The sequence below is a fragment of the Leptinotarsa decemlineata genome, unplaced genomic scaffold, assembly GCF_025532065.1.
Source record: "Leptinotarsa decemlineata unplaced genomic scaffold, Ldec_3_MD MMD2_tig00026336_RagTag_RagTag, whole genome shotgun sequence".
NCBI classification, from domain to species: Eukaryota; Metazoa; Arthropoda; class Insecta; order Coleoptera; family Chrysomelidae; genus Leptinotarsa; species Leptinotarsa decemlineata.
This window is the reverse complement of record NW_027412692.1, coordinates 1,956,331-1,972,650: the sequence shown is the minus strand read 5'-3', so window position 1 is coordinate 1,972,650 and position 16,320 is coordinate 1,956,331. Positions and strand designations below refer to the sequence as shown.

The 16,320-nt window shown below is 35.6% G+C and overlaps 1 protein-coding gene across 2 annotated transcripts in view; it reads right to left on the bottom strand.

The window, feature by feature from the left end:
- The window catches only part of DAAM (disheveled-associated activator of morphogenesis-like protein), a 256,447-nt gene that overhangs the window by 154,800 nt on the left and 85,327 nt on the right, over positions 1-16,320 (bottom strand). The window lies entirely within an intron of this gene.

Sequence of the window (16,320 nt, the reverse complement as noted above, 5' to 3'; positions counted from 1 at the left end):
TAATGGGTCCAAACATGGTCTGCTATTCCTGATTTGCTGGTTTCCCGTTGCTGTGTGTTTCTTGTGCTCGGTAATGCGAACATTCAAAGGCTTCTTAGTTTCACCAATACAGGATTTTCCGCACTCACAGGATATCCGGTAAATGCAATTCTTGGAATCGGAGTCCGCGTTTGGTGGTGGTGTTACCGAATCTGATGTTGTACTTGGAACCAATTCTGCTTATCCTCTCCGATAATCCTCTGATGTAGGAAAGTGCAAGCACTGGTTGTGACGGCTTCTCTTCTTTGCTAGGCTCCTGCTGTTTTTTAGCCTATTTTCTACCATCGCTTTGGAGTTTAGTTCCTTTTCGAGACCTTCCTTCGTGTTACAGAGCCTGAAAGCATGGTCTGATAGAGTCTTGTTTTAGTTGATTGGTGGTGGTTGGATTCGTGGTTCAGATACTGTCCCGTGTGAGTGGGTTTTCGGTATACAGATGTTTCCCACTTAGTGTCGATCCTCTTCACCAAAACTTCTAAGAATGGCAATTAGTTTTGGATTTCTTTCTTCATTGTGAAAGTGATAAAAGTTCTCACGCTGTTTATGTGTTTCAGGAAGGCATCTAGTTCAGTATTCCAATGGTTCCATATCATAAAGGTGTCGTCAACATATCTCAACCAGACTCGAGGTTTCTTGTGGGCTTCTTCAATGGCCAGAGTTTCAAACCACTACATATATGTATATATTGGCTATAACTGGTGAAAGTGGCGATCCCATTGGCAGTCCCTCATCTTGTGTAAATAATTCGTGCATCAGTTGGAAATAACAGTTTCGTACTCAGTATTCAGTATTTCAGGTTCCCGTCTTCGGATAGCTTTCTCCTTATGATTTGGAGTGCATCTTCGACAGGAACGTTGGTATAAAGGCTTTCCACGTCGAAACCAATTAGTTGATCTTCCTGTGTGACTTCAATTGACCCTAGTAGTTCAACAAAATGCCTTGAATTCTTCACAAAAGACGATTTTTTTCCTTGTAATGGTTGTATTATGGGAAGTAAAATCTAGACAAGTTTTGAGTAGCCGAATCTCGGGAGCTGATGATTGGTCTAAGCGAAACGCCCTTCTTGTAGATTTTGGGTAGTCCATACAAGTGAGGAGGCTTACTGTGATGCGGTGTTAGCGATGATCTTTCCTTGTCCGGAGTCCGAACTAGTGAAATTCATCATGAAACATTGTCAATCACCTTCAAACAAATCTTAAGCTAATTAACGGAAAACCCCATTTCAAACCATTTTTTATATTCGGGCTATTTTCTGACGAGAATTTCATATGAACATACGCAGATGTTCCTAAACTGATGGCGCTCCTCTCCTGAATCGGAAAAAATCAATGGTCATTTTTCCAAACAATATACGGCTGATTGATCCCAAAGTTTGGATAGAATGAATATATTTTAAAAAGACTAAAAAACACGCTTTTATAGTAATCGAAACTAAAAATGAAAAATTAATATATTTTAAGAAAACTAAAAAACACGCTTTAGAAGAACATCGATCTGAAAAGTAAAAAATATTTTTTCAAATAAGCTTAAAACAATAACGAACGAAAAATACTAGTATAATTGTGAAAAAAGCGTGGGCGCTTTGTACCATATTTTTTGTATATCAAGCGCACGTCGCTTTTTTCACAATAATACTATTATTTTTCGTTCGTTATTGTTTTAAGCTCATTTAAAAAAATATTTTTAACTTTTTAGTTCGATGTTTTTTAAAAGAGTGTTATTTAGTTTTTTAAACTATATTTATTATTGTAACTTTGTTATGAATGCAGATATTTTTTTGCAGCGTAGGTACGCATCTTTCATTCAACGAAAAGCGTGTTTTGCTGAACATAATAATTTATTATTCTTGCCTGTGGCGTATTTGTACTGAATCATTTCAAAGGAAAAAGTGATACGTCACTGCTCTTTTCGGAAAAAAATCTTTCTTCTAGTCTTCATTCATTCCTGAGCAGAAGTTTTGAGATATAAATAACAGCTCATGTGCTTTGTGATATAAAAATTTGAAATATTTAGGAGTATCTCTTGAGAACAGCTGTTCTCGCAGCCAAGGAGTCTTGATTTTTGACCTCAACGAGGTGATCCATCCTCTGTCATCAAGTTGGACCCTATGCACCAAAAAGTCCACAAAAAACGGAAATAAGAATTACATTGAGAATGTTATTTTTCCCCTGTCAAGTAGAACATCAAACTGAGATGATATTTGTCATATAGTTTTCAGCCAAATGAAAACGTTCGAAATATCGAATTGAACTTCGCAGGCCCAACTCCGACCACTGTCATCTTTTCCATGAAAGTGAAGATCAGACAAGCCACGCGCGCTGATTAAATAATCTATGGATTCAATAAACAGCAATAAAATCGTACGTGTTGGAATAATCCCTTGTGTGTGGGTTTACACATATTTTACAAAATGCTCAAATGAAGTTGTCGTCGCAAAATGCCTTCCTTTCATTAGTCTCTTCTATCTTGGGAACATAAAAGTGTCGCAGGGGGCGAAATCTGGTGAATACAGTGGCTGAGGCATGATTACGGTGTTGTTTTTGAACAAGCAATGACGAGGATGCAAAAGCCATGAACTGTTTTTTCACAATACCAAACATTTTCTTCGTATTGCTTCTCGCAAGTGGCGCATAATTTCAAGAAAATACTCCTTATTGACCGTACGACCATGTAGCAAGAACTCCTAAAACACTACGCCACAGTAATCAAGTATTTCTAAAATTCCTCATATATTGACTCCAACAATAATTCCAAAGTCATTTCACTGATTCGCGAGTGTGGGTGCAGCGCATTTTACAGAGATCAAATGTTGCTTAGAATCTTTGTGTTCTTTCTTGCGCAACCGCGAAAATGTCAACCATTACTCCTTCGACAATCCAAACACGAACAACAAGCAATATACAAATCGATACAATTGAATATGGCTCGAAGGTTCAAGTATTTTTCAAATTTCGGTAAGTGCAGTCGCGAAATTACCATTTCTTGAATTTTACTAGTTCAACCTTCTATTGTCTAATATGATTCTAATGATTGGAAATTTATGAAAAAAAAACGAAATTAAAATGAATAGCTGAAATATTAATTATATTAAGGAATAAAACAAAAAATGAAAATACAATAAAACGAATAAAGTAATCAAGATAAAAAAAATGAAATAGACACAGAGTATAATGAAACAGAAAAGAATAAAAATAAAACAAAAAATTAACGGAAGAAATTTAAAAAAATTAAAAAAGATTTCGAACCAAGTTACCTCAGTCTAGGATGAAAGCAAATGATTGAAGTCTGAATTACTTTGCAAAAAATCAATTACCAATTACAGGTGAACGTGAAAAGTAAAGTTGCTAAGGAAAAAAATTCTCACACAAAAATACTATTTCTTGAAAAAATATAAATGAACATATATTGAAAGGGTTATATTTTTAGGAATGACTAATGAAAATGCGGGAATTTTTCAAAGAAAGGAAGAAAGTAATCAATTTTAAAATAAGTAACTGTATACATGGATGTATAGATCATGCAAAGAAGTAACTTTCAGACACAAACTGGAAGAAAAAGCCATCCCGAAACAGCTACTTTCATATAAACATTGAATTACATGAACACTGAATTAAACAGAAGACACTATCCTCTACTTAGTTTATATTCCAAACATTCGTTATGAAATAAAATCAGATATCATTCACAGGAGTTCTACATTCAATGAATGGTGAAAAAAAATTGCACTTACATGGAACACTGCAGTAATGGCATCTTTATTGTACAGATAACTGTAATAGTTATTTACTATATTTCTCCTATTCGAATTCAAAGAGTGACTAGTCATATTATTCCAAATTTCAAGAGATCTGTCATCAATTAAAAATTGATTTACTTGAAGTGCCCAGTTATATTTTGCATCAGTCGTATTCATTAATTTTATTTGTTGTTCACAACAAAGTCTTGGATAACGATCACTCTCCATGGTAAGATTCTTGTGCAGCCAGTTTAATGTAATTTTAAAAATATAAAGTGCAAGTTTAACTTGTCCCGTTTCCAAACATACTATTGCGTCGGATGTGTTAATAGGCACTTAAAGAATTATTTTCAAGAAACTGAGATGTACTCTTTCTAATACTTCCAAATATTGCTAATGATTCAAATAATTTTACTCGTGGATACAAGGTATCAATTTCAGCTTTAGACAAAATAGGGATTACAGAGCCTGTTTTCCCTTAATGCTAGCAACTGATATTTCCCAGAATAATCCTGACGAGGTGAAAGTTAATCCCAGATAAACATATTTTTTGTTATCTCTAGTGGTTTTCCGTTAAAATGAAAAGCAAAATCAGGTTTACGATATCCACTTCGAGCAAATTTCATAATTTCAGTTTTTTGTAAATTAACGGTCAGCTCATTGCATGTAGTATATTTTTCTAGAATCTTCAATTTTTTCACCACATCAATTGCTGAGTGGGCAAGAATCACCAGATCATTCGCTTATAATAGAGCCAAGACGTCATTTCCAGCATCAATGTTCACATCCTGTACCTGGTTATCATAGAAGAATGTTTCTATATATGCTACAAATAGTGCGAATGTGAAGGGGCTCAGAGGCTCACCTTAAAGAACACCAGTTGTTAATTTTAATAATTTAGAGAGTCCATCAGAACCTTTTATTTGAATAGTTGCATTGGAATACAGCATTTGTCCTCAGGATTTTAGCTGATACACCCATCTTGACTAATTTATCCCGGAGTAAGTTATGGTCAACAGAATCAAAATCTCTTTCGAAGTCAACAAAAATACCGAATAGCTTTCGTTTTCTATGTCTAATATGAAAATTTATCACTGAGCTCAACGTATATACATTGTCTACACATCCTCGACCAGGGCGAAAACCAGACTGACACTCTGGCAATGCTTTGCAATCATCGACCCACATCGTGAGTCTGTTAAGTATAAAGGTTGTGAATATTTTGAGACAACAGTTTACTAAGGCTAAGCCTCTATAATTTTCCGGATTGTTTACTGGACCACCTTTGTGCAACATTGTTATAATAATATACCAGCTTCTAGGCATGGCAGGTGAATCAAAAATTTTGTTAAATACGGTTTTTAAGTAAAGTACCCAATTATTTGGTAAATTCCGATAAAACTCGAAAGGAATTCCATCTGATCCTGGGGATTTATAATTTTCACATTTGTTGAGTACTGTATAAATTTCATCAGTAGAGAAAGGTGTGTCTAAATAAGGGTGGCAAGCGTCTTGAAGATAAAGTGGGGCTACCATTCTAGGAGGATAAATATTTTCGTAAAAGTTTTTTTCGACTGGCAAAGATTTAGAAACTGAACTATTTCGAAACTGCTTGATAGCCAACCAGAATTCGATTTGATTTCTCACGATTGTAAGCTTCATAATAATTCGAGTCTCGTATTCTGTTTTCTTTATTTTTATTATTTTATTATACCCGCATTTCCAGCCTATATAGTTTGTTTTCAGATTTTCTGGAAAATTGTGTTTCTTACAATGTTTCAAAGCTATTTGCATTGTTTTTTTTCAGTGATACAGTCACTATCAAACCATGGCTTATTTTTTTAATATCCTGTTTTTATAATGTTTTTTATCATAAATGAGGCCTATATCAGCGGAAACCTTGCGTATGGCTGAAATTAGATTAAAAAAGGACTCATCAGGATCAGAAATGAAATGGGCTCGATTTGACCGATTCATTCCAAATTTATAATTAAAATAAAACTCATGTTTCCATTTTAACTTCATGCACATTAACATTGTTTGAAGGATCAGAAACTTTATGTTCAAGCAGACTACTAAAGTTCGAAGTTATATTTATGGGTCACATTGTAGTCACATTATTGAAGAGATACAATTTTAATTTTTAAATATTTCGTTAACCAGTATTCGTTTCATATATACGCCAACCCACAGTCTGTTTGAGGTTTTAACATGCGATTCATAGCACAAATCCTCTCACTGCCCAACCCCTTTGGATGCTTAGATCAATTTGGAGAACTTAGTCATAATAGTCTCCTGATGATGAAAATTCGATTGACAAAACTTGCAATCGAAGATAGTCTTCTCACATTTCTAGTATGTGGAAAAGCAATTTAGTGGCGACACATATTTCTGACGAGAGGTAATTCATCACAATTTCCCAAGTACCAGATTTAAAAAAATAAAATTAACAACAATAACAATTATATCTTCATTACGTGGTAGTTATTATTTTATAAGTATCAAAGGAAATTATCAATTTCATTTCAACGATTCACTGCCTTAATTGGTGTTGCCGGTAATTAATTTAGACTTGAACTAATTTATTGAATCGCAGACTAATGCGGTTATACTTGTACTGATTTATGATGAGCATAATGTGGATGAATCTAATGGACTTGCCCATGAAAACCAGTGTTTTATTTATAGTGTACGTCATATTTCCAACGAAATGAGTGAGTTGTAGATTGCATACACAGGATATTTGTTATTTTTGAAACCAGAAAATTCCATCATTGGAAATTTATTTTCGGATTTATTGAACAGTAGTGAAAATATTGTTTTTGTTGATCGCGGTGAGTTTTCATTAGTACACCATGGAATACACAATATTAAAAAAAATTCAGCGATTTTCACCGAAACTATTTTACATGTACATTAGTGCAAAGTAGCGCTTTCTTCTTTCTTTGTCCTGTTTCAGGAAAAGAATCAATTGAAGTGAAGATATTATTTCGCCATCCAAAAAATGATATTAAATTTGCCGAAAAAATTGAAAACACAACGGTTTTGAGATTTGAAGTTAGATTTGAGCCTATGGATTTGGAAATCAATATATTTTCGTTAATTGATACAAAAAGGTTCAAATCATGCAATGTAACAGTACTGACACAAAAGTTATTTATAGTATTATTAAAATTGATTGTGGATACAAGATACCAAAGCGTTCAGAGAGTCGAAATGAATATCGCAGTGTTCACAGATTTTATTGAAGCTACTACACATAAAATTCAATGGTGATCGTAGCATAATATCTGAAATTATAGTATAATTATTTGATAATGTCTTCTATATCTTAGCTGAGCCCTTAGATTGTGTATGTCATAACTTATTGATTCGGAAACTGATTTTTTTTATTATATATAGTAAGTAAGTAAGTGAATATTTATTCAGGTAAGCATAATATACAATATGAATTCAATAAAACTAGATAACTTGAGAAACTAGAAGAAAAATATTATGGCATTTGTGATCCACCGCTAAATTTTTCAAAATCTTATCTTGTTTTATCGATAGGAAACAATTTGTTTCGATTGGTGATGATTTTTCAACCACAGAACTCATAAGACATGGAGTCCCACAAGAGTCGGTTTTGGAACCACTTCTGTTTATTATTTATGTCAATGATGAACTGATGTTGAAAAATGCAACTCATCTCATTTGAAGCTAACTATCTCTAGTAACACTCTCAGGAGACGCTTGTCAAACATTCCTTATTTGAAAAAATTAAATTTTTCACTCACCAAGACATTTTTATTGAACTGAAAAAATGATATGAAATTTCCAACTTTATCAGGTTGTTTCGAAAGTATATACTGATAAATAATTTTGAACTGTATACATCGATGACATTGATAATGTTAATTTTTTCCAAATTAAAATTTTTTGTTGGCCAATTTTCCTCTACGAATTCAAATTGAACCAGAGCATTGCCGAAACAGCCCGAAAAATTAACCAGGCATTTGGTAATGCTAGTAAAAATGAACTCACAAGTCGACGTTGGTTTGAGATATTTCACTTAGGAGATTTTAGCCCCAAATATGATCTCCGAAGTGGTCGACCTATAGCAATCCAGGACGAGGATTTGAGGACCCTGATGGAGATTAACCCACCACGAACGGAACGTGGGATGGCGGAAAAACTAGGCGTCAGCTTCCATGCGATTTGTGATGGTTCAAAACGTATTGGAAAGACAAAAAAACTCGAAAGGTGAGTGCCTCACGATTTGAATGATCGACAGAAAATGTCACGTTTCGATGTCTGTTTTTATTTACTTTTGCGCAACCTGAATGATCCTTTTTTGAATCGATTCGTCAAGTGTCATGAAAAATGGATCCTCTGCGACAACAGAAGACGTTCAGGACAGTGGTTGAATACCAATGAACCACCCAGACACTTCCCAAAGGCGAAAACCTACCAAAAAAAGTCCATGGTTACTGTATGGTGGTCGGCGGCTGGTGTGATTCACTATAACTTGCTGCAACCGGGCCAAACCAGTACATCAGAGTCCTATTGTGAGGAAATTGACGAAATATGCCGAACAAAGCATCAGCAGCAGATTGCACTGGTCAACAGAAGGTGTCCTATCCTGCTCCACAACAATGCCCGTCCGCACGTTTCGCAAATCACCGTCCAAAATCGAATTAAGCGTCGGAGTTCTGCCTAATCCAACATACTCCCCAGAACTCTCGCCTACCCACTACCATATTTTCAAGCACTTCGATAACTTTTTCATCCATAGAACCTTCACCAATCAGGACCAGTCAAAAGAGGCTTTCATCGGCTTCATCGAATCCTGAGCGCCCAAATTTTAATGTTGGAATTATTCAATTTGTGTTACGTTGGCAAAAGTGCACTGATTCTAATGACGCTTATATTTGATTAAATTGAACAAGTATTCACTGAGATATTACAGTTTAAAATGGAATAATAAAAACAGACGTAATTCATGATGAATCTCTGATAATTGAGTACAATATGTACGATAACTGTGTACAATAATTCAAGAATAATCACAAGGCTACTCACTGATTGCACACTGAGAGGACACTTGAACAAAATAGGGATGTACACACTTTAAGTCCAAATGGAAAAACACGTGTTTTCTGGAGACTTGGAAAATAAGAACACAAAAATCTAATGAGACGAGAAGAAAGCAATGCATATATTCCTCAGAAATGGCAAAATGATTTAGAAAAATTCGATAATTGGGCCGAGAATACCTACCATTCTCGGGTTTGGGCTCGACAATTGCTCAGAAGATGAATGAGTGGTCTGTCTTGATGGGTTGAATTGAGATCACGCAGTACAGTTTTGCAAACAGTTATTCAAATTGAAAATGAAAAATCTTCGTAATATTCAATTATCTGCTTCGGTGGACACACATACGCAAGCCATTCAAACTTTCACTGTTTGTACGGTAATAATATAAACACGAGATTATAATTGCATTATGAGGACACCATTCATTCGAACTTGCTGCTACAAGAAAATTAATAACAATTGAAAGTGTTTTCTAGTACTGTCCGGTACTGATCAGTATCCAATTCCTCTATTATTAATGGCGAACGAATTATTATTATTTTCACTGGTTCTATGTATGTAGGGACATATAACTATTTACAAAAAAATGAATCGAGTGAACGTCAAGCAAAGAGGTTCCTAACGAATTTTATGAATAGAATTGACGCACCGAATTGCATTCTCCATATTTATTTTCCTGGTTATTACGTGTTGACCATTCTATATTAGGGGTTGACCATTCTATATACCGCAATACCGCCTTCGAGATATATAGAAGAAAAGGTAACAATTACTGGGTAAAAGAGACACAAAACGAATAGTTCTTCAAATGTATACCTAGAATTTTCGGAGCTCAAACTAGCTTCACAGCATCCAAATTCCGGAATCTAAATTTCAAAGGTTGGAATATAAATATCACTCAGGAATAATATAGGCTGAGTCTCTCTCAAAACCAAAACAGACAATATATTTTTTAATGAGTATATGGAAAATTCAATCATATCTCAACGACTTCAAAACTCAAAAAACCTCAAAATGCATTTGGAGCGAATTATTCAATTCATTCGGCAATACGGATGAAATCATTAGAATAATCCATTGAGAATCATGAATAGCATTTCGACTATATTGCATTTATTTGGTAAGAATGAAATGAAAAAATTAACAAACGGTTTCTTCTCATACATTCAGCATTTTTCAAATAATCTTGAAACGGTCATCTCATTTAACATCGAAACATTGAATTTGAAACAGCATATGGCCTTCTTAAATATTCAAGACGTCAGTTTCTCACCAATGACAAATGAAAACAAATAGCTGCCTGGAAAATAAATTTGAACACTTATACCATAAAATCAAGGGATGTACTATAATAATATATAATATTTGCTGTAGTTCTGGTGTATGGAAGCAATATTTGAGTTTCATACGAATGCCACTATTTTTCCATTGATGAATATTTTTTGTCACCAGTATAATAATAATGTTTATTCACCATATTGATCACATTTATATGACAGAGATTCGGTAAATAAACTACGGCATCATAGAAGCAACATTTTCTCAAAAATTTTCCTTGTACGTGATATTGCCAAATTCTAAACTATAACTAAACTAAAAAATATGTTTGTAGGAGTACTCTTTACAATGAATAGATATACACTGTTAACTATAAATTAGCATAATGAATTGAAAATAAACTATATGTATACATAATATGAAACACATAAGGACATGATGGGATTGGAATAAAGTACTTTTTATTGAGTTCTTTCTACAGGGGTTTTATTCTTACTCACAAAAGTTATATTGTATTTTAGTAAGGTAGGCATCACAATAATTTTTTTAGGAAGTGTACTGATTAATAATTTGATAAAACAGAATTTCATCAGAGTTGCTGAGATATTTTTTTAGTTCTTTCTTGAATTTGGATTTATTTTGTTTATCAATGAGTTGTACTTTTTCCGGTACTATGCTTCAGTATATTTCAGGGGAATGCGGTTGACAAATAATCGATGAAATGTACTGGACAAATGACTCATTACAGCGACAGAAATACAAACAGTTCCACTTTCGAAAATCCTATACACGAAAAAAAAAAGCTTCTCGGCTATCTACTTTTCCAACTTTATACACAAATTGTGAAAAAAAAATAAAATCAGTTAAGTTCAAAATAAACTCTTCACAAAGATATGTAGATCATGCATAGGAGTTACTTTCAAATACAAACTGACAGAAAAAGCCCACCCATAACAATTAATTTTACATGAACATTAAAGCACACAAAAATACAGGTACTTTCGTAACAACAGGGACTTCCGAACTTTGACAATCATAATGGCAACAATCATAATGGCAATTTTGTTGAAGCTACATCTGTCACATTCAGTCTGTTTCACAAAATCACCATGGACGGATTGTTACCGTTCTCAGAATGCAAGAGCATTCTGAGAACGGAAGATAAAAGTAAATTTGACTGATAATTAGTAATTGGTACTCATCATTTTCTTAAAGAAAAAAAATGGCATAGAAAGTAAAAGAAAAGTAATGTATTTAATTCATATATTTATGCACAGCATCCACCCCGTATAATATTTGAAACAATTCAGTTTCAGTTTTTTAGTGCCTAATGACAATCAGAATAATTCTACCTTGAAATAACGTTGATAGGGACAAAAAAAAAAGAAAAGGAAAAAAAGGGTTATTTTCTCTTGGAATGAGAGTTGAGTTTGGTTATCTTCTCTGGAGCAAGTATTTTGAGCTCATCACATTGTGGATTTGAAGAAACCAAAATATTCAATAAGGGAATAATTATATTTGGGTTATCCAAAGGAATAACTCACCCACAACGTTGGGGATTTTTATTAAGTACCCGTTCTCTTGTCAAACTCCAATCTTCAGGCCACACAATAACTAAGGCCTTCTTGGTACCACCTCAAGTCGATATTGTGAACTATATCTCTCGCAAGGCTAGACCACTACACCCCTTATATCTCTGATTACGGTCTTCCGAGGAGCAAGTTATCTGCATGGGAAATATCTCTGCCTGAGTGGACTGCGTACAGGGGTTGGATCGTGCTGCTGGAGACTATGTTCCCATATCCCACGCATGTAAGGTCTTTCCTGTTATGTATTACACCCTTCCGCATGACCTTGCGGCACAACCTTGCGGCACAAATTGCGAATTGTAGAATAAACCAAGCATTTGCCACCCCTTAAGTTTAATCATAGGTTGCTTACATCTATATCTGTTAACCCAAAAGTATACTTCTGGGCCATAAATCTGTAATCACCATCAGCTTGGCGTATTTGAAGAAACAATACACTTATCCTCCAAGTGGACTTATATTTACCCATCATCCCTCTCCGCTGAGTTCCGGCAGCCCATAATTCAGTTCCTAAGTAACCCGTTTCAATCAACGACTACGGATGTTACATTCAACAATTCGTGGAAGTGATAAAATTGTTAAAAAAAGATGTTCTGTTCGGCCATAATCGTCCTACCGAGAGGACTATTCACAATGCGGTGGATGAATTTGAGTCAACTGTTTCAGTAAATGATCGACCAACACCCGTACGTCGACGAAAAGCACGATCTGCTGAAAGAGAGTGTGCAAAATTCGTGGCAGTCGATTTCACATTACTAACAAGAAATCGACCTTTCGCAAACCGCAACTTGGCAAATTTCGCATCGTGACTTGGACATACACCCGTACAAAATTCAGATGACCCAGGAACTGAAGGTGAACCACCATTGACAACGACGTGTGTACGCTGAATGGGCTCTGGAGCAGTTGGCAACTGACTCTCATTTTCATCGAAAAATTGTCTTCAGCGATAAGGCCCATTTCTGAATGAATGAGTACGTGAACAAAGTTGTTGAATTTGGGACATACCAATCCACATGAGATCCAAGAGAGTCCAATGAATCCTCAAAAAGTCTCTGTTTGGTGTGGATTTCGGGCCGGCGGCGCCATTGTTCCATATTTCTTTGAGAACGACGTTGGCCGGGCCATTACTGTCGACGCCGAGCACTATAGGTCGATGATTATCAACTTATTTTGACCTGAATTGGATGATCTAGACCCCAACGACCTGTGGTTTCAACACGACGGCGATACGTGCCACACAGTTCATGCCACATTAGATATTCTGCAGGAGCAATTTGAGGGCATGATCATTTCTCGTGGAGGTAATGGAGCCGGTCACCGAAATCGTGCGATTTGGTCCCGTTAGACTTTTTTTTGTTGGGTATTCTTAAGTCGCGGGTGTATGCTAATAATCGCAGCAGTACTCAAAGCCAACATAACCAATGCCATTGGTCAAATTTACCCTGATTTATGCGTCAGAGTCATGAAAAATCTAAGGTTTCGGATGCCCTCTACCCAGAGAAGCCATGGCGGACATTTGCACGATGTTATATCCCATACATAATGACATCAATAGGTTTTTCGAACGAAAAAAAAACTTTGATGATATGTCACACACACTTTGTTTTATTTAAACTCAAAGATAGGAAGCGCTTAATGAAATACCCTATATATGAATATTGAAGTATACGTAACACTTTTCTCGACGAGCGTTTCACTAACCGAGTTGGCGTCTTCTAGAGATGAGGCCTGGTGTTTGTTTTCGATTTATACTGAGCAGGAGACTCAAGTTCTACCTTTCATTTCAACTGAACAACTGCTTGAACAGAGCAGGAATTGTCTCAGAACAATTAAAAAGCTACTCTCTGGAAACTCCGTTAAGAGAATACTTTGATAGAATAGGAATTTATCACATTGAAAACAAGATAATCAATCCGAATCAGTCCAGAAGAATCTGAGAAATATTCAACAATAGACTTGTACAAACTAGTACAGGAAACAAGATTGATGAAACAGGTATTAAAAATAGATAAAAAAACGCATAAGTCTAAAAGCCACAAATGGACATACCAGTTAGTTCGCAAGTAGCAGAAAAAAGTCTTGTCAAAAAGTTCAACAGAATCTAAGTAATACAAAAAGATTACTTCTAGTATTTCCGAACCTGGTGAATTCAAGAGATGAAGTTGAATAGAAAAAACAATCATGAATTGTCAAGACACAGTTTGTACCATTTTAACAATAGAAATCAGAAGTAACTTGTATAATATTACAATATTGGATGCGAAAGAAGCAAGAAAAACTCATATTCCAACGTACCATTTCTCATTTCTATTCCTTTATTACACTGAGCATAGTGGCAATCACTCAGTTCGCTGATGTCCGTGGTTCAATCTGGAAATGTAATTATGCCGTTAGTATGTTAATTAAAATCCCAATTGCGTATCAAGAGAGGCGGTCTTACTTCGGCACGTTGCGTTGTTGGAACGCGTTCTTTCGTAGCCTAGATCATGACTGGCCGGCGACCTTTTCTAGGACACTCTTCCAGTGTGCTGTGCATGCGAAACAACTGAGCGTGCTTTGACAAGCGAAATTTTATTTCAGACAGGAATATTTTTTGAGAAGAATGCCATTTTTCAGAATTGATTATAATTTCACAAAAAGTTATATTGCATAAAGTTTTTTCGTAAGATAGTCGGAGATGAAAGATATTTCAAAACTAACAGTTATAGTCCACTTTGGAGGAGGAATGGCAGATGGATGTAATTCTTTTTTTTTTCCTAAATATTGCCATTACTCGTTGAGCTCACAGGAATTTGAAACTGTTGGCTTGAGGTCAAATGCTATCAGATGGTGATTAGGTAGGTGGTAAAACTGTACACGCCTGCTATTGGTATAAAAGAACAGACACATCTGCAACAGTCCATCTCAAGAGAATGCCATGCAGGGATTTTGAGAAGGAAACGCAGCTCATAGACGGGAGTATTGAACAGCATCTGGATGTCGAAAAGATGTATATTTACAACATCTGATACCACTCACTTCAAGATTTTCACCTTTTCTTCAAAGACAGAACACAACCATTACAAAAAAATCCTTAAAGCGCTCTTAGAGCGGTGTCTGTGCGAAAGTAGTGGTTCACGTTTAATTTGAATCGCTGAAGATTTAATTCATTTAGAAAAACGTTCTCAGGAAGTTTTTTTCCACATTCACAAAGTTATCCAAATGAAAGAGTTCTTAAGCAGTGAAGTTCGAGGTGTATTGAGTTGAACCTCAAAACGATGAGCAGCCACAGTTCGTCGCGTATTTCTGATATGTACCGCTCTGGTGGAGTCAAATGTGCCAAGTCACTTGAACACCTCATGTGAAAGTATCTATAAAAGACAAATCTCCAACCTTTTCCTCGATGTTCCAGACTAACAAGGTTGCAAGTGATGTTCGAGTCTCCAATTAGGCGGACGACTCTTTTCTGGATGGAATCCAGCAGCTTCAAGGTATGCTTAGGGGCGGAGCGCCATACTTGAGAACAATACTCCAAACAAGGTCTGATCTGAGCTTTTTAAAGCATCAAAAGTTGCTGAGATTTGTACAGTTTTCTGGGCAGAAACAGTGTTCCAAGCTATCAAGAAGCAGCCTTTGCAATTCCAGCGACATGATTGTGCCAAGACACATTGGTGTCGTGGCACACACATAATCATTAATGGCAGCATTTTTCAATTTTGTTCATCTGAATGTGTGAGGTTTGTGTTCACTGGACTTGACTATCTCAAGACTTTTCTTGAAAATCATGAAATCCATATTTGCGACTGTCAGGCATGTCCTGTGCGAGTGCCCGGAGTTATCGTTAATAAGAGAGTGTGTGTTCGGCGAGTCTTGGCCTACACCTGCCGATATAAAGGAGATGTCTCCCAGCGACCTGTCCACCTTCCTGGAAAGGACAGGATGGACGACGACCTAGGAGGACAACTCCTCGGGAGGATGTACATGTGGCCTAAGTGCGTGGGCTTACACTCACCCTCCCTACTCTACAGATACAGATCGTCCACCCAAGTCTACTATTTTAACGTACCTCAATGAATTAGAAGAAACGGTTTCTAATCTTTTAACTACGAGTGACTATTTTATAATGGCGGGTGACTTGAATATTAAACTTTTGTCAATCGATAACCGTTCCGATCTCGTTTATCAATTTATTTCGACCTTCAACTTCTCCCAGTTAATTACTTCCCCCACTAGAGTTACCCCTCGAAGTCAAAGTTTATTTGATCTCCTGATTTTTTCGCATCCTGAAATAATTTCAAATGTGAATATTACTGATATTCAAGGAATCTCAGATCATATGGCTATTTCGTGTACTATCAAAAATTTCGGCACCAAAGAGACCTAGACTTTGAACTATTACGAACAACTTTCGAAGTATTTTTTTAAACAATTGAATTACCTAAAACAGTCAACCTCTATACGCTACTGAAAAATATGAACCGAACATGATACGTTTGGTTTCATAAATAGCAGTGAGCACTTTCTTTACATAATATTCGATTATGACTGAAGTGTATAGCAAAGATACTAATTATTTCTTTTAAAGAATCTAAATAATACCTAAAAGAGAATATAAATGTC